The sequence below is a fragment of the Oncorhynchus keta genome, chromosome 6 (assembly GCF_023373465.1).
Source record: "Oncorhynchus keta strain PuntledgeMale-10-30-2019 chromosome 6, Oket_V2, whole genome shotgun sequence".
NCBI classification, from domain to species: domain Eukaryota; kingdom Metazoa; phylum Chordata; class Actinopteri; order Salmoniformes; family Salmonidae; genus Oncorhynchus; species Oncorhynchus keta.
In genome coordinates, this window is record NC_068426.1 from 24,812,253 (window position 1) to 24,833,223 (window position 20,971).

Here is a 20,971-nt window from a genome sequence, read left to right on the forward strand (position 1 = left end):
ATTTAATCTTATACTAAATGGCATTGTAAAACCTGACCACAAGTTCAATAAAGAGACGTTCTAAAGGGAATTAGAAAAAGGCCTCTGGTGGAGAAGTCTATTACTGTATTAATCTAGCCTACTTTCTAGGTGGATGGGAGGGGATTGTAATATAATCGATTTCTGCCCACAGTAATTTGTGATGTCTCCATAAATAGACACACCTGTCTATGGGATGGACAATGGTTGTGTGAGATAGTATGACGACATCTAACTGAGATGCTATAGAGATTGTAATGACTCATCCAGCCAAAGCTGAGTGTTGTTGCAGAGAGTGGTTGGATACAACACAACCTCCTCTTCCCTTCCCAATATAATTGGCTATCATGGTCGAAAGTCTTCTGTATCTCCATTTAGCTACTATGCTCAGATGATCTCCTTTCTCCCATCATAGGGTTGACAGCAAAGTTAGTTAGCAGTGATAGGATGATAGCCGGCTGCAGTACGAGCCTTTATCCTATCCATCATAACTGTCCTATCCATAGATGTGCCTAATAAAGTGATGCTGGGCCCAGGACCCTGTCACTGGTACCTATTGTGGCGATGATCAATGGGTGGAGACCCGGGACAGATCAATGGTCTCCGGAGGCCCTGATGAACTCTCGATCGATAGCCACAGGTCGACTAGGAACTCGCTCTATGATCCCAGCCTGCCTCGCCTTGCTTCACGGTTACTGGTTCACATCCTGGCAGTAGTCCCAACTCAGCATGGTTAAGTCCTGAAGCGTTTTGACAGAGATTGAAGGGGTTATTATAGAATGCTGTTGTGGTGGACAGTTGCTGGGAAAGAAAGGTGTTCTGGGATCGATATACACACAGAGATAAGTGGTGGGCTGTTGGGGTCAACACAGCCAGGAAAGAGCACATCATGCTTTCTAATGTCGTTGTGTCAGTAGGAGGGCAGGAGGGAAGAAGAGTGGTTATTGTACGTAACGTGTGGTAACATGGGGATACTGAGATGTATTTAAATGCTATAGTACATAAGTCAGGTTTTATTCATACTCAAACGGAAGACTCAGTTTTCTGATCACTCTATAGCAAAATTACACTTTCGTGTACTTTATCAACTTTTATTTGTCACTTGCGCCCAATACAACAGGTGAAATGCTTACTTACAAGCCCTTAAATAAGCTGAAGTAAAAAATAGATAAAATTTAAAAAAATTACTTACACATAATTAAAGAGCAGCAGTAAAATAACAATAGCGAGGCTATATACAGAGGGTACCAATACAGAGTCATGCGGGCAACAATTATTCGAGGTAATTGAAGTAATATGTAGGTTACAGAGGTGTCATGTCCCCTCACATTTGTCCTATTAAAAAAAGTATCAAAACAATAATAATTATCTGTAATAGTACTAGCTACCTAGCAATTTTATGAAGTTGGCTTTTGCTAGTCCAGATAAGTTCCCAATCTCTCAACCTCATAACTTTCTACCAAGAAACAATTTCAGGCTGTCAATAAAGTTAGAGTAACTACCTTGTCTAACTACAGGCAACTTCCAAAATCAAAGAAACGCTAACATAAAGTGTCTTAATATGCTGTAGGGCCACCGCGAGCCAGAACAGCTTCAATGCACCTCGGCATAGATTCTACAAGTGTCTGGATCTCTATTGGAGAGATGTGACACCATTCTTCCACAGTAAATTCTATAATTTGGTGTTTTGTTGATGGTGTTGGAAAACACAGTCTCAGGTGCCGCTCCAGATTCTCCCACTCGTGTTCACTTGGGTTGAGATTTGGTGACTGAGACTGCCATGGCATATGACTTACATCGTTTTGCTCATCAAACCATTCAGTGGCCACTTGTGCCCTGTGAATGGGGGCATCATCATCCTATGGGGGCATAGCCATGGTAGCCAAAATAATGGCCTGCCAAGAATTTTTATGCATGACCCTAAGCATGATGGGATGTTAATTGCTAAATCAACTCAGGAACCACATCTGCGTGGAAGCACCTTCTTTAAATAAACTTTGTATCCCCTTTTTACTTAAGTTTTTCCATTATTTTGTCAGTTACCTGTATTTTAGCTGGCATGCCTGCTGGCAAACATTTGCAGACTTTAAAAAAGCAAGCTATAACGAAATGTACTGAATACCCACATTCCTTTCAATCCTTTACCCAGATTTTAGCAGGGATGCAAATAAGCTTTTTAAGTTAATTTTAAGAGAAGAACCACCGGTCAGGAGGATACAGACAGCTCAAGAGGTATTCTTAAATATGCAGAATAATTAACTTTTTTTGCATACTGATTATGGCTCCAGATTACAGGAAAAGGCTGTTTCAGGTGTTTGACAAATGCAAAATTCTCCAATTTATGGACGGGGGGGATTAGACCCCCTGCGGACCACCACCCAGCCATCCTCACGTACTTTGTGCCCCTCAGATGTTTGGGGTGCATGATGCCCCTGCCTGGTTATAATGTGTAAATTACAAGGTCCATAGATGGAAAAACATTACCATTCCTCTCCACTTTTCAAACCATTCCAGTAAAAGAAAAAGTTGCATTGGCTGAAGGAGTTGCCATAGAGAAGGGAATAGGACATAATTGCATTTGAATTGCAGATCTAGTGGCTAATCCAGAGCTCCTAGGCTTTGGAACCAACATTTCCAGCCAAGGAAAAAAGCATGGTCAGCTGGATGGCTGCATGACACTTGACACTAAACAGCTGACACGATATGTTGCCATCCACGGACCCTCCCACTGCTTGCCTATAAATGACACTTTAAATTGATCAATAAAGATTGAGGGTGACATTGTACTAAAAGAAATGTGCTAATAGCCACAAAAACGTCCAGTGTGATGACTCAAACATATTCATGCAGGAAATGCATAAATATGCAGTGAACATGCAGTGTTACAGACGACGCAATGACGAGCTGCAATATTCCAAACTCAATTCCAGCGTAATGTTATGCTGAATTTGAGCACAGCCTGTGCGTTTAGAAGAGTAAAATGTCTCCCAAAGCATGTGTCCTTACACTAAATATGAACCTAACACCATTTCCCGGAACCTTGTTATTTCTGAGATCACAAAGGACAGAAGAGTGCACCTAAGAGTGGTGTGAGTAGGTTTTTGCAATCATCTCAGGCAAGAGATTTCCATCACTACACTCCACAAATACCCTCTACAACAACAATCTTCTCCACTGAGTGCCATTGTTAGTGTCTCTGTCTGCATGCTTTGTATGTTTTCTGTCCCTCTCTACACTTACAGTAGGCCCAGGATATAGTTGGAACGTGCTAGGCACAAATATTATGGTCTGGCGAATTCCCATAGAAAAGGAAATGGAGAAAGACTCGCTCACCATTAAAAATGAAAAAAGCTAAGTTAAAAGATTAACATTTCAGCCTTCATCTGAATTCACATTCTCCATGAAAACGGTTGCTTAGCACAGAAGCAGTCATCTTCAGTTTCTAATTCTAGTTTATCGATCCTCCACACCTTTCTGCCGTTTTGATAGTGTATACACAGATCATTGGAAGACTGTTCACCTTTCTGTTAACCATTGTTGTTCTGGTTCTATTCAATGCACTTCTCTCTCAGTTGGGATCCTGGCTCTGTTTCACACTATACTATGTTCAATGATTTGTGAGCGCAAGTAGGGATTTCTATCACCTGTGGTGTAAGCTGCAATCCTATTGAAAGCTCAATCACAGTCTGATGCATTCAGGATCCTGAGGTGTGTCAAAGTTCCCCCCATGAAATATACCCCATTGTGAATCAGTGGTAACCTGGCCCCCTAAACCCCCCTACCTGTGTGCCTAAACCTGACTCCATGACATTACCTAATATCAATATCACAACACCTTTACTGTGTCCCTATCATCTTTAACTGCTCCCTAAGACGTTCCTTCCTAAGACAATTTCCACCGTTACATATTCACCTGTCTTTGCAAATTCATCTGTTCGTTCCTTAAGATCTATTATCATGGAGGAAAAAAGGTGAGGAAAGGCAATTTCACTCTTCTGGGACACATCATATGTCTGTTAAAACCCAGTCAAATATGAAATGAAATGCAAGTTTATTGGTCATTTACACAGTTTAGCAGATGTTATGGTAGGTGCAGCCAAAATGTCAAACAAGTACACAGATAATAATAAAAAACAACAAACAAATCAAATGTCAGAACGAATCCAGTTGACAACCCAAATGCAATATATATATACGCACCAAAATTATATACTTAGAATGGTATTCACAGCAGTAGATATATTACAGTGAGCAATGTTGAGAGTCCAGTGTATAAATAAACAGTGTAATAAAATGCATGTACAATAGTAGATATATTAGAATGCGCCATTTGAAGAATACATATGAATACACAGTGTGAAAACAGTATAAAATAAATGGTCCAGTGTCTCTATATAAATGAGATAGCACCATTGGCTGAGTGTGTCTGTGTGTGTGTGTGTGTGTGTGTGTGTGTGTAGAAGTTTGATGAGTGAGTTGGAGTCGTGCAGAGCTACACAGTCATGGGTGAACAGGGAGTACAGGATGGGGGCTGAGCACACACCCTTGTGGGGCCCCAGTGTTGAGGATCAGTGAGGTGGAGGTGTTGTTGCCTACCTTCATGTACTGGGGTCAGCCCATCAGGAAGTCAAGTACCCAGCTGCACAGGGAGTGGTTCAGACCCAGGACCCTGAGCTTACTGACAAGCTTGGAGGGCGCTATCGTGTTGAAAGAGCTCTAGTCCAACTCTTGGGGGATAGGGCGGTGTGCAGTGCAATGGCGATTGCATCGTACGTGGATCTGTTGGGGCAGTAGGCAAACTGTAGTGGGTCTATGGTGTCAGGCAAGGTGGAGGTGACATGGTCCTTGACTAGCCTCTCAAAGCACTTCATGATGACAGAAGTGAGTGCTACAGGCCAGTAGTCATTTAGTTCAATTACCTGAGATTGCTTGGATACAGGAACAATGATGGACAAAAGACTGAGATAGGGAGCGGTTGAATATGTCAGTAAATACTCCAGCCAGCTGGTCTGTGCGCGCAGTGAGGACGTGTCTTGGTATGCCGTCCGGGGTTAACACGCTTGAAAGTCCTACACATGCAGGCTAAAGAGATCTGAAGCCCGCAGTCCTTGTGAGCAGCGGGGACCCAAGACAGCAGATCTGTGTTGTTTTCCTCAAAGGGGGAGTAGAATGTGTTAAGTTTGTCTGGTAGTGAGGCGTCGGTGACCGCGACATGGCTGGTTTTACTTTTGCCTCTTTGATTGAATTACTGGTCTGTTTGTGCTCGTCCATGTTCCCAGTCACCTTACCATGGTTAAATGGGTGCAGCAGGTAGCCTAGTGGTTAGAGTGTTGGAGCCGGTTGCTGGATCGAATCCCTGAGCTGACAAGGTAAAAATCTGTCGTTGTAAATAACAATTTGTTCTTAACAAACTTGCCTAGTTAAATGAAATGTGGTGGTTCACGCGTTCAGTTTTGCAAGAATGTGGCCATAATGCCACAGATTTAGATTTGGATAGGTTGTAATCGTCACTGTAGGAACAACATCCTCTATGTATCAGTCCTTGTCATTGCATCTGTGGAAGAAGGCTGTTTGGAAACAAAAGTACATTCAATAATGTGCCTCGTCAGAATTTCATAGAGGAAGGAGAGTGTTGTTTCAGCCACTCAACGTGAGCATTGATGTGCAAATCATGCCTTCCAACTTGCCTTTGGGAGTCTGATTTATATTAAAGGCCCAGTGCAGTCAAAATTTAATTTAGCTGTATTTTATGTCTTTCCACGCTATGAGGTTGGAATGATTGTCAAATGTATGATAATGCCCTTTTAGTGTAAGAGCTGTTTGAAAAGACCACGACATTTCAGCCTGTTTTTGTGGGATGGATGGAATTTTTGCCTGCCTGGTGACATCAACAGTAGATTAGTTAACATACCAATAAGAAAGAGTGATCCAAACCTCTCTGCCAATAACACATTTCTGCCACTCAGACCCCTCCCAGACAGTCCTAGCAAAATTATTGATGGAGAAATTACTCTTTGCTAAGAAGCTATTTTTGTTTATTTTTTGACTATTTCAGTAAGGTACTTCATTGTTACCCAGAGAGGATTTGATACCGAGATGAAAATGGCTGCATTGTATCTTTAAATAAATAGCTAAATAAATATATAAGCAGATGAATTTGGAGAGAGCTTCCACCGAGGGTCTAAGATGTTATGGTCCAATATTTCCCTTATTCCTTTCAAAGTGTTTTACAATGGGCCACGGAGACTTGTCTTCAAAAGAGCAGCCAATCTCCACTGAACTGCTCTCCTGACTCTTGGATCTCAGTTACTGTATTCCAGCCAGGTCCTGAGAGGTAGCTACAAAGCCACTAAAGTAAAAACCAAAGCAAAGAATTGCTGTTAACATCGCTCAATGTTTTATTCATACTCACCACTTACTTTCATAGATAAGAGGTGTCATTGTTATTGTGCCCGGCAAAGTTGCTGTAAGTGTTTTATAAATAAGGAAAAGTAGCTTTCACCTTCAGTGTTCACTAAAAGCCATATACTTTGAACTTAGAATTTGAATGCATTTGCCTTTGTTTCAGAGCCACCAACATACCCACTTAAAGGAGATGTTTTTTTGAGTGATTCTTTTACCAAATCTCTATTTTTGATGTTAATGGCATGCTGTAGAAGTTTCCAAACATGGAACCTGTACATTATGTGTACAAGGTTGTATTACAGTCAAAGGGACTGATGCTGTTGTGTATCGTAAAAGTCTCAGCCTTTGACTGGCTTTTTCTTACAAAGGTACATTGATGTTTTCAATAGCAAAGCACAGAGAACACTGGAACCCTGTAGAGAGATTTGCTTGGTTAGAGCTTCTATATTCGCAGGGTCAAACTGAACACATTAAAGGGCAGATCGGAATGAGAATAGCTGGCCCTGTAATTTGGCATGCTACAGTATACCTGCGTCTAATGCCCTGTGCTGATATACAGTATGTACTGTACTCTGACATTTGTGCTAACCTTACCATATTCCCCAATTATTGAACAGTTTCAGCATTTAACCCAATTCAGAATTTCCAAGGAAGTTGACAAAAATGGTTGGTTTCAGCTGGAAAACAGAGATTTCTCTCGTATGTAGTTTTACTACTTTACCCTGTTTTTAACCATCTCATTGTATGGGCAGTAACCGTGGGGCCAGGGTCCTGGTCTAAAAACACTGTTTCGACAGCTCCTTCAGTTTTGCATCAGTACTGCCGTTTAGCTGCCCAGAAAGATCATTTCCATACACGGCCACATAACGAAGTCAGATTTGAACATTCTTAATAACACACTTTAGTTATCACCGTTGTGCACAAAACATCCATTGAAATATTAAAATTATTGTCGCCAAGACTGATTTTATAATCATACAATGTCTGCCATGGTTTTGGATGACATCATCGCTGCTCGTGCTGCTCCCTGTGCGCACTGACTGCTAGTGTGCATGTGACTTTGGTCTGTATAAACCGGATGCAACCCAAATATAAATGGTCCATGAACCGGTGAATGCGAATGTGAGGTTACCTTAAAAACAACAGTCGGACATCTTGGAGGCAGTCTCCAGTTCTTAGTATACCTCAGTGGCAGTAACACTGCGCTACAGGGGAAGCAGCACAGTGCATGGTGCTGAGATGTTTAAACATGGGACCACACTGCCCTCTGTTGTTTACAACAGAGACTTCCTCTCAGGTCACACTACGTACAGTACAGTATGAGTAAAAGCGGATCTATTTGAAAGGACATTTATATTTTTGACAAACAGCTGAAGGCCGGCATACAGACCGCACAGCTATACAACTGATTACGTTGACTGGCAAAGTGAAACATTGGCTTGTTCCACAAGCGGAAAGATGGCTGATAGCATTTCAGAAAGATCTTCTTTCAGATCACTAATTTCATCATTCATTAGTTTGACTTTTAGGTAACCACAGATCTGGTCTTTGAAGTGAAAGTATCTGAGGAACCCTCACAGGCAACCTGTTGGCACGACCATCACTTTACTCTTAATTTGTCACAGTAATTGACTTATGAGCAATATCATTTTAGAAAAAAAGACTATAATGAAAACAGCAGATTAAGGACTCCTCACAAAATCAGATTAGCCATCCAATCAATATTCTGACTGACTATATGAATGGGGCTAAATCATACACAGTATGACAAAAGTATAACCACCTAATATTAGGTCACTCCTTCACTGTCAATACAGTCACCCATTGCTACAGATCTAATTTGATGACTTATTTATTCAGATACATAAGAGGCATCAGCCGTCACAAATCTCAGTCGGACATATTTCAAATTGATACCTTCTCAATTGGCACAATAAATAGCCGGTGACCCATTGGGAGTTTTCACTTCACTTTGAGTCACGTCTGTTTACTTTATTTGAACCCTAAAGTGTGGGACAGATTAGCTTCACATTTTACATCTGCCATCCCCCAGACTGTTTGGTTCTATTGGTTTACTCTCTCCCTCCTTGCTGGCTATTTTAACCTTTTAAGGATCGGCCCCCTTTTTTTCAGTTTTCACCCCTAATATGACATACCCAAATCTAACTGCCTGTAGCTCAGGTCCTGAAGCAAGGATATGCAAATTCTTGGTACCATTTGAAAGAAAACACTTTGAAGTTCGTGGAAATGTGAAAGGAATGTAGGAGAATGTAACACAATAGATCTGGTAAAAGATAATACAAAGAAAAAAACAACAGTTGTTGAACCATTTCTGTTCAAAATGGATCAAGACTGGCCAAATGTGCCTAATTAGTTTATTAATAACATTTCATTTTCAAAACTGTGCAATCTCCTCAAACATGGTATTATTTTACTGTAATAGCTACTGTAAATTGGAGAGTGCAGTTAGATTAACAAGAATTTAAGCTTTCTGCAAATATCAGATATGTCCATGTCCTGGGGAATTTTCTTGTTTACTTACAACCTCATGCTAATTGCATTAGCCTACGTTAGCTCAACCGTCCCACAGGGGATCCACCAATCCTGATTAAGAAATATATACTGAACATTTTTGTCATTTACCAGACACTCTTATCTAGATAGACTTACAGTAGTGAGTGCAGTAGTGAGTGCATACATTTTCAGACTTTTTTTTCAGACTTTTATTTCTGTACTGCTCGCCCGTCGGAATTGAACCCACAACCCTGGCATTACATGTCCTTGTTGTAGTATTAGAGAACGTTCTTGAGACCACATATTGAGTGTCTTTGTCTTCTCTTGCTGTTGGAAAAAAGTGTACTCGGTCTTGACGACCAGCAGAGCGAAAAACTCAATGGTCAGTTTCCATTCAGTCAGCGCATTAAACCACGTCGCCAGGACAAATATATACACTACATTCTTAAAACGTTATCATTAATAGCCTTTATATCTATTATAGACATGTTTGCGCAATGGCAAAAGTATAGGCCTTCAGTGTGGTTCGTGATTCCGAAAGGACAGAAACTGTAATGCCAGCTGACTCATGTGCCAGTGGTGTTGTGGAGGCTATACGCAAGTATAACCCCAATACCCACTTTTTTTTTTCTTCAGTGGACGTCGCTTGTACCTTAATCGCTACCGATGCATATCAAAGTAGTGTAGTAGAGGTATATGATTGATCAATTATGTAGTACAACAGACAAATCATGCACAAAGTAGCCTACACAATCGCAAAGCACATGAAATATATTCATATAGACGCATGAGTGCCACATACATAGCCTAGTTTAAACTTAATATCATCTGCAGGCAGCGAAAGTGTGCAGCAAGCTCTCAAATTGTTTTGGCATGGAGCAGCTTACAGAAGAGTGACATCAGTAGCGGGTAGAGTAGGAAAGACATTTCAAAGATGTCTATCTACCAGTACATGATAAATAAGGCAACAATGGGTATGCAAACCAGGTACAGAAAAAGTTCAGTATAAAGTGTTGGTTAGTAGGCTATTTGTGATGCACAATTGTCATCAGGGGCTGTTTGCATCAGGGATGGCCCTGGATGGACAGAGGCCCACCACCCACTGGGGAGCCAGGCCACGGCAGGCCAAACAGATTGATGTGGTTTAAACATTGTTGTGAACTTAGACCATACATTTTTTGGTCTTTTTTTTTCTATAAAAATGTGATTGAGAGCGAACATCTGAAAAATCTATAGGAAAACTTTTAATGAAAACATAGGATTACTCACAGAGGGTGCCTTTTCCTTCACTGGGCGGGCCGTTTAGGAGAGTATACTTCTCCAGGCACCATTACACCACTGCAGAGGGCTGATGGAAAGAAAACAGTCACACACAGTATGGTGTTAACGACTTTGAGAGGCTATTTAAGGATCATATCACCTCTACCTTACCGGACACCACAAACCCACTTTAATTTGCTTACATCCCCAATAGATCAACAGACGATGCAATTGCCATCGCACTGCACACTTCCCTATTCTATCTGGACATGTGGAATACCTAAATAAGAATGCTGTTCATTGACTATAGCTCAGCATTCAACACCATACTGTAGTACCCTCCAAGCTCATCATTAAGCTCGGGACACTGGGTCTGAACCCCGCCTTGTGCAACTGGGTCCTGGACTTCCTTGCAGGCTGCCCAAAAGTGGTGAAAGGTAGGAAACAACACCTCCACTTCGCTGATCCTCAACACAGGGGCCCCACAAGGGTGTGTGCTCAGCCCCCTCCTGTACTCCCTGTTCACCCATGACTGTGTGGCCACGCACGCTTCCAACTCAATCATCAAGTTTGCAAGGCGACACAACAGGAGTAGGCCTGATTAACAATAATGATGAGACAGCCTACAGGGGGAGGTGAGGGCCCTGGGAGTGTGGTGCCAGGAAAATAACCTCTCACTCAATGTCAACAAAACAACGGAGCTGATTGTAGACTTCAGGAAACAGCAGAGGGAGTACACCCCAATCCACATCAATGGGACCACAGTGGAGCAGGTGGAAAGCTTCAAGTTCCTCGACGTACACATCTCTGATGATCTGAAATGGTCCACCCACACAGACAGTGTGGTGAAGAAGACGCAACATGCACAATTAAGAACATCCTGTCAGGCTGTATTATCGCCTGGTACAGTAAACCTATTCCCTCTCAGGAAACTAAAAAGATTTGGCATGTGGATTACCTAAATAAGAATCCAGATCCTCAAAAGATTCTACAGCTGCAACATCGAGAGCATCCTGACTCGTTGCATTACTGCCTGGTACGGCAACTGCTCAGCCTCTGACCGCAAAGAAATTACATAGTTAATTAGTGCGTACAGCCCAGTACATCACTGGGGCTAAGCTGCCTGCCATCCATGACCTCTACACCAGGCGGTGCCAGAGGAAGGCCCTAAAAATAGTCAAAGACCCCAGCCACAAGACTCCTGAAAAGGTAATCAAATGGCTACCCGGACTATTTGCATTGTGTGTGTGTGTATCCCCACCCCTCTTTTAAGCTGCTGGTACTCTCTGTTTATCATATATGCAAAGTCACTTTAACCATACATTCATGTACATACTACCTAAATTAGCCCGACTAACCGGGGCCCTGCACATTTGCTACCCGGACTATCTGCATTATGTTACACCACCCAGCACCCGTCATCCCCTCTTTTACGCTACTGCTACACTCTGTTTACCATATATGCATAGTCACTTTAGCCATACCTACATGTACATACTCCCTCAATTAGCCCGACTAACTGGGGACTGTATATAGCCTCGCTACTGTTATAGCCTCGCCACTGTATATAGCCTCGCTTCTGTTAATTTTCACTGTCCTTTTTACTGTTGTTTATTATCTATTGTTCACCTAATACCTATTTTTTTTACTTAAAAATCGCACTGTTGGTTAGAGCCTGTAAGTAAGCATTTCACTGTAAGGTGAAATACATACATGTTATATTCGGCGCACATGACAAATAAACTTTGATTTGAAGTGCACTGCCCACAACCGCACGGCTCTCCAGAGGGTGGTGCAGTCTGCCCAAAGGGGGTAAACTACATGCCATCCAGGACACCTACAGAACCCAATGTCACAGGAAGGCCAAAAAGATCATCAAGGACAACAACCACCCGAGCCACTGCCTGTTCTCCCCGCTATCATCTAGAAGGCGAGGTCAGTCCGTGGTGGCGGCTCTGGTGCAGGACGTGGACAGCCGACCTCGGACTGGGGACCCTAGCCACGGGTCCAGAATGGACGGGAGACTCCGGCAGCACCGGAGGGGAGATTCCGGCAGCTCCGGATTGAAGGGCGATTCCGGCAGCTCTTGGCTGACGGACGGCTCCGGCGGCTCCTGACCGGCGGCTCCGGCAGCTCAGGACAGACGGGAGCACCTGTAGGAAGGAGACGGAGAGACAGCCTGGTGCGGGGGGCTGCCACCATAGACCGGACCGTGAAGGCGCACTGGAGCTCTCGAGCACCGAGCCTGCCCAACCTTACCTGGTTGACTGCTCCCCGTAGCCAGGCCAGTGCGGAGAGGTGGAATAGCCCGCACTGGGCTGTGCTGGCGAACCGGGGACACCATGCGTAAGGCTGGTGCCATGTACCCCGGCCCGAGGAGACGAACTGGAGACCAGATACGCTGAGCCGGCTTCATGGCACCTGGCTCGATGCCCACTCTAGCCCGGCCGATACGAGGCGATGCTATGTATCACACCGGGCTATGCCTGCACACTGGGGACACCGTGCGCCTCACGGCATAACACGGTGCCTGCCCTGTCCCTCTCTCTCCACGGTAAGCACGGGGAGTTGGCTCAGGTCTCCTACCTGACTTAGCCACACTCCCCGTGTGCCTCTCGGGCTTCCTTGTCTGCAGTGTTCCCTCAAAGCGCTGGCTCCCTTTACCTGCTGCCTCTACTCTCCTGGCTGCCTCCATCTGTTCCCATGTGAGGCAATCCCTTCCAGCCAGGATCTCCTCGCATGTGTAGCAACCCTTGCTGTCCAGAATGTCCTCCCATGTCCATTCCTCCTTATAGCAATGCTCCTGCTGCCTGTTACCACGCTGCTTGGTCCTTTGGTGGTGGGTGATTCTGTAACGGCCGTTGTTGGTGGAAGAAGGTGAGGACCAAGGTGCAGCGTGGTATGTGTCCATATTTATTAGAATTAACACGAAAATAACAAAGAGAAACGAACGAAAACCGTTCTGTCTGGTGCAGACACAACAGACAACTGAAAATAATCACCCACGAAACACAATAGAAAACAGGCTACCTAAATATGGTTCTCAATCAGGGACAACGATTGACAGCTGCCTCTGATTGAGACTCATACCAGGCCAAACACAGAAATAGCAAATCATAGAAAAACTAACATAGACAACCCACCCAACTCACACCCTGACCATACTAAAACAAAGACATAACAAAAGAACTAAGGACAGAACGTGACAAAAACACAGTTCCACTCACCAGATGATCATTTGAAACTTACTCTTGTTGAAAGTTATTCTTGAAAAGGGAGAAGCGAACTGTTACGGATACAAGTATCCTGTGTGTGTATCCTGTGTGTGTGTTTTCTTTTCTCTCCTTCTTCCCTCACAGGTGAAAATCATCACTCCCCAATCAGTCACCAATCATTAATCAGAAGACACACCTCCTCCTGTGTCCTACCCTATCACAGTTCCTTTCCCTTGGTTTAAAAACCCTGTCAGTTGTTTGCTGTAGAGCTCAATCTCTCTGTAAATGCCATGTCTGTAGGAATCTCTGTTTCACTCTCTCTTTATGTATTGACCTCTCTTTTGTTTGAGCACCTCCATATCACTTTGTCCTCACCTGTGAGTATTGTTTTTGGTTATGGTGTTTATTTGCTGGTGGGAAAAGGGGGAACCAAGACAAGTTGCCCATGTGCATACACTACCCGTAGGTAAACTTTGTTAAATACACTAGTTAGAACTGCGCGGACCACCCACTGTATTTTTGGTTAGTTAGCTGTTAAAGTAGGCTAGTCTAGCTTAGGGGTGTTTTTGAATACTTATTGTTTCTTTCCTTGGGTCCAGCTCAGCCCCTTTTCCTGCTCCCCCCATTACCGTGTGTTTTCCAATAAACCCTGAGTTTGATGGTAGATTTCAGTTGTTGTGGTTATTTCGTTCTCACTTTTACTTTGTCACTATTAGAATTTGTATGAGTTGTGTTACGGGTCTCATTACCATACCCCCTAGACTGTCGGGCCAAAAGGGATTCGTAACACTAACAAATTAGCAACAACACCCTCTTTAATAACACCTGCTGCAGCCGCTGAAAACTAGCCGACAACAAAAGATAGCTAGCTCGATCATGGGAAAACGACTGTTCGCAATTGCGCAGTGAAGCCAGAAGTTCCCAGTTTTTGTGAAAACGGCCCAACCCATTCAGTCAATGTGATTGTTTTTTTCCACTGTCACTCCAAAATATTACCCAAATACCGTTGAACAGCAGATGCCTTAAACTAGCTTCGGATGGTTTAGCCAATGGCTGATTAAGCTAGCTAGATTTACTGTATCTCCCCAGAGACCAGCAAAGAAAAAAAATCCTGATTGGATCTTTTTTTAATTTTTTTTATCTTCTGTGTTAACCCTTTCCCTTCCAACAAAAACTGAAGAGATTCAAAACATCCTTGAAAATAATAATTTAGTATAATCATTATTATTCTATCATTATTTTATAAATCCTTAGCCCTTGTCTGGAGGCATAGAACGCCTATTGTTCACCATTGTGTTTGGATTAGTAATAATTTGTAGAGTGGCTCTATTTTCCTTCAGTATGCATTCCTTCACAATTCTGTATGTCTAAAGAGTCCATATGTTGTTCTGAAATGAACACAGAAATACTGAACATTTTGAACTCGTTATATGCTGGTGATTTGACAAAATTACAATCACAGCTGGACACCAATCAAGTCGTAGAAACATCAAGGATGATGAATGAAAACAGTATGCACCTGAGCTAAATTTCAAATCTCATAGCAAAGGGTCTGAATACTTAAGCAAATGTGATATTTACAGGATTTTTTTATACATTGCAAATATTTCTAAAAACCTCTTTTTGCTTTGTCATGGTGTATTTTGTGTAGATTGAGGGGAAAAAAGTGAACTGCCTTGATCAGGGGTAGAACGACAGATTTTTACCTTGCCAGCTGCGGATCTTGCAACCTTTTGGTTACTAGTCCAACGCTCTAACCACAAGGCTACCCGTCGCCTCCTTCCCCCAAAAAATGCTGTAACATAACAAAATGTGGAAAAAGTCTAGGGTTCTGAAATACTTTCTGAATGCACTGTATACAATCAGAGGTATGTCAATCTTCTTTTTGGTCTCTACTTTCAGTCACTATACAATGCTGCTAAGGTGAAACAATGCAAAGGCCCACACTATATAGTAAAGATTCTAAAGGACTATCGTTACATCTCTTCTGCATTTCAGACATTTGTAAAGAAAATATGAATTATTTCCATGATCCAGTAGATGGAGGTAATACGCTCCTCAAATCTAACACGAGTCTTATCTATGGCATCCAGTATGACATGTATATAAATATGACGGATCTTCACTCGTCACGCATCCATCAAATGGGGATATTTCCATTAGAAACAAACTGAAACAAAGCACTAAATCCTTGCCAGCGCTACAATTGTATTGAACACTTGTTTTGCTCTATGGCCTTCTACTGTGGCATGCTATCCAACTGAAACGGACAATGTGCATACAAATGCTGTCACACAGTATCTACGGCCCTTTTGAGGGGCATAACAAACAATTTAGCAGTTACAAACAACATGAACACATGACAGCAGCCATACTACTGCAATAAACATTGCACTATTACTTAGACAACATGTGGAGATTCTCTTTTTCCTCGCTTGGGTACCCTTACCAATTGCTGCGTTCCCAATACAAGTCAGTTCTGGACGTGCCTGACATCAAGGAACGTAGACCTCTGATGTAAAGAGAGAGCGACAGTACAGAAGAGAGCATTGCAGTGGCCAGCCACCAGACCCTAATTAAAGGATATAAACCAGACTGTACTGCCTTGTATGAAGTGACTTCACAATGCACAAGCATTTTCCCTCCCGAACAGAATACTGCATTGATCAGAGCAGTCAGGGGCTTGTTCATCATGGGTTGGTGTGGACAGAATACATATTAGGTCATCAGCAACAATACTTATTAAGTGGGAGGACCTTCAGGCACTGTGGACGTGATTATCTAATCAAACAAACTGACAGACAGGCACGTTCAGATTGCACTATAGACATGCAACATGCTACTGTTATGCCGCTACTGGGGACGACAAGGCGTATTGGCACTACCTCACAGACACATAGAAATTGTGTCACCCCTGGACAAACAAATCTGTTATACTGTATGTTCTATTGTATTTGCCCATGGAGTGTAGCTCCTTTTCCATTGTATGTTTTTTCAGTATTCATCATTAAAGTCCCATTTCCTGTGGTGGAGACTTTACGGCCCTTGCATTGTTGAATACGCGTACAGAATGTACAGAGCGGAGGCACTTATCCCGCTTATACCACAATTGACAAAGAAAAACAATATGAAAGCACACATTTACCGGAATAAATACTTTTTCGTTGATATTTTCATTTCTATAAATTCAAATTCATACATTCTCATTTTTTGGTTGCCAGAGATGCGACCCAGTCATTTGTTCGATTAGTTTATTTACGGACGCAACACAGTCGTTTTGTTATTTAGGTTCCATTGCCATGCTCAGTGGCAAAGTTCTTATCCCTTGACTGCTGCTAGCTGGACAACTATCACTTTTCAATATAAGTAAAAGTGCTTCAAGTCATAATCAAAGAGAATGGGAAAAAAATGGCTAATTTAAACCATACATTGCAATGATACAAGGATGTTATGATCAATAGTATCAAACAAGGCACTTAGATCCCAAATAACTAGAATAAAGCATTCACAGGCATCAGTAGCCAACAGAAGGTCATTGCTGACTTTCAATAAAGCCGTTTCCGTGCTGTGAAGTGAGCGGAAGCCCACCAGTTGCTGAAAATAAAACAAATCTAATCTTGGTTAAAAGGGAAGTTTAGAGAGAGGTCTATAATTATTCAGTGAGGAGGGGTCTAGATTGAGCTTTTTAGAGGTTGGACAAGAACAGTTTTAAGATGAAGACAGGGTTCTATTTATAATACGCAGAATGTTGGGCCCAACAGTAGGCATTACCTCTTTTAGTAGTCTAGTAGGGATCACATCCAAGGGACAGAAGGAGATCTTCATGTGAGCTACAGTATCAAGGAGGGGACTCAAATGATATTTGCTCAAAGAAGCAAACGTAAGCAGCAGACAGACTGAGTAGTTGCCTCAAGTGCCCGGTGACCAGAAATGCTGGTATGGTGTCGGCTACTGTCAATCTGGATCTAATATTTTCTATATTTTCTCAAAAGAATAGCAAAATTATTTGCAGAGATCAGGGGATGTTAACTTGTCACATGCAAACCACATCGGCCACGTTGCATGTGCAAGCATTGTTATTCAATCATTTCACCCTTGCAAAAAAATTACACATGCATATTGCTCAATGATTTCACCCGCACCGCTCGCATGCATATACAAGTGACTGCGTAGCCAGAACTTGGTTCTATTTGAGATGCTCCAACCGCTGCAAGCATGTCCCCTCCTTATTGGATATCAGAAAGATACAAACTCACATGATGCTTAAAATACAAATTATGAGAGATTAAACATAACTAAAAACTAACTAGGTTTACCTTTTATCTGTGGATTAATCGTTGGAGTAGAGAAACACAGGATTTTGGGTCAACATTCAACAAAGAACCAGATAAAAAGAGGACCATTTGTGACTCATCACTTGGATTCCGTCTTATGTAGCAAAATTTGAATTTTTGTTTTTTACATTGGATAAAAGAAGACTCATTGGATAAAAAAGTAGACTCATTGGATAAAAGTAGAGAGCTTCATAATGGGATATCATACATAGCATTTTTGAGGAACAATGGGAAAGTAATCCACTTTAAAAGTTGATACACTTGTAAACTCACTTTTGAGAAAATTGCCTTTGCATGTTTCTGTACCTACTAGCGGGCTCTTTGTCTACACCCATTCAGCATTGTTCACGCCCTCTTAAGCAAGCCCCACCCATCTCTTTAAGGATTCACATGAGGACATGTGCTAAAGACTAAAAGGGGTAGTAGCCTACAATATGGAAAAATTCCAGGTAAACAGAAAGTGTCCAGATAAAAATATTTTAAATTAGATGACACTTACACTTGTCTAAATTGATGGGTCATGTGAAATAAATGCCATAACCCCCAGTGGTGGAAAAGTACTAAATTGTCATACTTGAGTAAATGTACTTGAGTATCAAAAGTAAAAATATAAACCATTTCAACTTTCTCATATTAAGCAAACCAGACTGTGCGATATTATTTTTATTTATGGATAGCCAGGGGCACACTCCAACAATCTTTAGTGAGTCTGCCAAATCAGAGGCAGTATGGATGACCAGTGATGTTCTATTGATAAGTGTTTGAATTGGACAACTTTCCTGTCAAAATGTAACAAGTATTTTTGGGTGTCAAGGAAAATGTATGGAGTAAAAAGTACATTATTTTCTTTACAAATATAGTGAAGTAAAAGTTGCCAAACATATCTAAAGTAATGTACAGATACATTAATGTTTTACCTGAAGTGCTAGTACTGCTTAATCTGTGGCAGCGGCATGAAGTACGGAGTCAGGTGTTGTTGTCAGCCATAGCTTTCCACCAGCACCGTACCATCCTCCAGTCCAACCAGCTGTAGGATGTTGACACCTGTCACAGTGCTGTCCTTCACAACACCAGCAATCTCAGACAAAGTGTTCACTCTGGTCTTTCTGAAGCACTGCTTGATGAGGCCGAAGCACCAGTGAGGGGCAAATTTGGTGTGGCCTGTGATCAGGAAGTGAAGGTCCAGATTCTGGTGGAGCGTGTGCATGGTCCACCAGGCACAATACCAGAGCACAAACTTGTTCTTGTTTTGGCCACTGCAGTTATCACAATTTAGGTCCACACGTGTTTTCCCCATCTCCATAGTTGGTGAAGAAATGGTGCATGTAGTTGATGACTGTGCTGCTGCCTTTGCTTGCGCTAGCTCTCTTTTTGATGACTGTATGACTGGTGGATTAGAGTCGGGCGTGTTCTACTGATTAATGCTGAAAGACAAATTCCAGATACAAATATTCTAGAATTAGTATACAATACATGATAAATGGCATTCTGAGATACTACACACAGTTCATACAGGTAATGTTAGCTACTGTAGCTCGCCAGCCATGTAACATCAGCTGGCTAGCTAACAGCAAGCATTAACTAGCAATACAAACCGATTGTCATAGCTAGCTAATGTTAACCAATAAGTTCACTGTTAGCTAGCAAACATTAGGCTATAACTAGCAATGTGAAATGGCATTCTGAGAAAACATTGTTAACGGTACACATGCTTCATAAACATAAGTTAACGTTAGCTAGCAAGTCAGCCATCTAACCTCAGCTAAATCTTTAACATGGGATATTTTGCTTAGACATGTCCCATTAACATTAGCTAAAAATGAACTATAATCCCAATGCATAGACTAACGTTACTAGCAATACAAACCGATTGTCATAGCAAGCTAAACCAAATAACATTAGGTTAATTGTTAGTTAGCAAGCCAGCCATTGAACTCCAGCAGGCTCGCTAACAGATCAAATCAAATCAAATCAAATTTATTTATATAGCCCTTCGTACATCAGCTGATATCTCAAAGTGCTGTACAGAAACCCAGCCTAAAACCCCAAACAGCAAACAATGCAGGTGTAAAAGCAAGCTTTAGCTTGCAATTAACACACATTTCTGACAAAATTAGAAACATAATACTTGAATCTTTAGCTAGATTCTTACCTGTATACATGGATGAAAGCTTCACATTAAGTTCATTACTTGTTAGTTTGCCTAGTGGTTAATGCATTGGAGTAGTTAACGAAAGGTTGCTGGATCAAATCCCCAAGCTGACAAGATAAATCTGTAATTTTGCCCCTGAACAAGGCAGTTAACCCACTGTTCCCTGGTAGGCCGTCATTGTAAAGAATTTAACTGACTTGCCTATTTAAATAAAGGTTACATTTAAAAAAGCAAACCAGCCATCGAACTCCAGCAAGCTTTAGCTTGTGATGAAAACAACTTTCTGAGAAAATTAGAAACTTATAATATTTGAATCTGTAGCTAGATTCTTACCTGTATACATGGATGAAATCTTCACGGCAGACTGCAACCCCTTTTATAAGACATCCTGTGCTGTTTCCATTTAGTCTACATAGCTTGTTTGGCCCGTTGTGTTCCACTGACTTCAAAACGTGTTATGAAATGAGTGTCAGCATTGCATGGCACGATCGTAGTCCAGAAAGTAGTCCATCACAACTTTTTCTTACTGACCTTTGTAGATAGCACATGATAAATTCAGGGCCGCAATGTTATTGAGCGCAGTAGCAACATATTTGCAGTTCTCCATGGTTAACATAATATCTTTAGAAAAACTGCAGTAGAAATGATTATTTACTCATTATGAGCAGCTCATTTTATAGACGCAACACCGCAGACCAATCAAAACTCATCTCTCGGCATGTCCAGCCCACTCATTATCTCAGCCAATCATGGCTAGCGGGAAGGTTGCTTACTTTTTCTGTGGCTAAACCAACTAGTCATTCAACAATTTGATTCGTATTTACAGATGACATACAAGTTTGATATTGAGACACATGAAAGTTCACATGTTCGAGAAGGCATTTCTGCCAAAAAATGCATTTTGCTAAAAAAAATATTGTTTTGTGAAGTTGGGACTTGTGACATCTGCCTAGTTTCCTGAATCGGGTCACATATGCATGTCAGGTAAAATAACAACCCATTGTTCATCTCCCAGGGCAAACTAGCTAGCAACAGCTAGCTAGTCAAATGTCCATGAATGTTTGTGTTAGTTT

General features: G+C 41.9%; 1 long non-coding RNA gene across 2 annotated transcripts in view; it reads right to left on the reverse strand.

Annotated features, from left to right (window-relative positions):
* Nucleotides 1-13,531, reverse strand: part of LOC118385667 (uncharacterized) — a 51,174-nt gene extending 37,643 nt beyond the window's left edge. The window contains exons 1-5 of one of the 2 annotated variants that reach the window (XR_008139339.1): nt 13,425-13,531; nt 11,156-11,253; nt 10,869-11,012; nt 10,207-10,285; nt 4,615-4,797 (exon numbers count right to left, since the gene is read on the reverse strand). This is a non-coding gene — a long non-coding RNA (uncharacterized LOC118385667). The remainder of the gene's footprint in view (nt 1-4,614; nt 4,798-10,206; nt 10,286-10,868; nt 11,013-11,155; nt 11,254-13,424) is intronic. The other variant, XR_008139340.1, reaches the window with a different exon arrangement.
* Between the last annotated feature and the right edge of the window lie 7,440 nt (nt 13,532-20,971).